We start from the raw sequence: 914 nt of genomic DNA on the forward strand, positions 1-914 counted from the left end.
AAATATTTTGTTAATTTTAACGTTTTTGACATAAAAAAAAGTCCTAATTACAAAACTAAAAGTAATTTAAAGATTCAATTAAAAAAAAAGGTATAAAGAGTTAACTAAAAATTTAGTAACCAACGGAATAGTTAAGTTTTTCTTTTTTTTCAAAACAGTTGTAGGTAATTCAATTTTGCTTAAATTAATAGTCATATGTGACACCAATTAAGAATAAAAGAAATCTTAAGCTAGAAGCCTGAACAAAAGTAATGGGTTTAATTATGTTTGTGCTATTATGCCTTTCCATTTCATAACAGAAGCAGATATTGGTGATGTAAAGCAAAAATACTCTAGCTAGCGCTATTATGTTTTCCATGTCTAGGAAAAAGAATCCTACGTCGTTAAAGTTTATCATAGGAATATTATCTAATGAAACTAAAGTTCGTATCACATGCAACAGTTTTTTGACAATTGCTTTATTTTTCTGATTTGATGAAAGATGCTGCAACTTGCCAAGTTAGTAGCAAAATAGCAGTATTCTAAACAGAATATTTTAATAAACTACATCTATACATATTATCAAGAAAATTAAAGAGAAAAACTACCTTAATTTTATATCTAATTTATATTTTTAAAGAATTTAATTTCAATGTGTTGATATTTGACAATATAAAATATTTTTTAATAATTATTCAATCATATTCAATTTTTAAATGATTATTTATGTATGTAGCAGAAGTAAAAATTAGTTATTTTATTAAGGTAACAACAAGCGATTAAGAAAAAGTATATAAAACTATTTTTTAGTTAGCTAATGTTAACTAACTTTACTTTAAGATTTATAATTTAGGATTTAAATTTAGAATTTATAATTTAAAATTTATAATTTAAGATAAACAAAATAATTTTTAAAATATTATCTGATATCTGAT

The sequence above is a fragment of the Arachis ipaensis genome, chromosome B04 (assembly GCF_000816755.2).
Source record: "Arachis ipaensis cultivar K30076 chromosome B04, Araip1.1, whole genome shotgun sequence".
Classification (NCBI taxonomy): domain Eukaryota; kingdom Viridiplantae; phylum Streptophyta; class Magnoliopsida; order Fabales; family Fabaceae; genus Arachis; species Arachis ipaensis.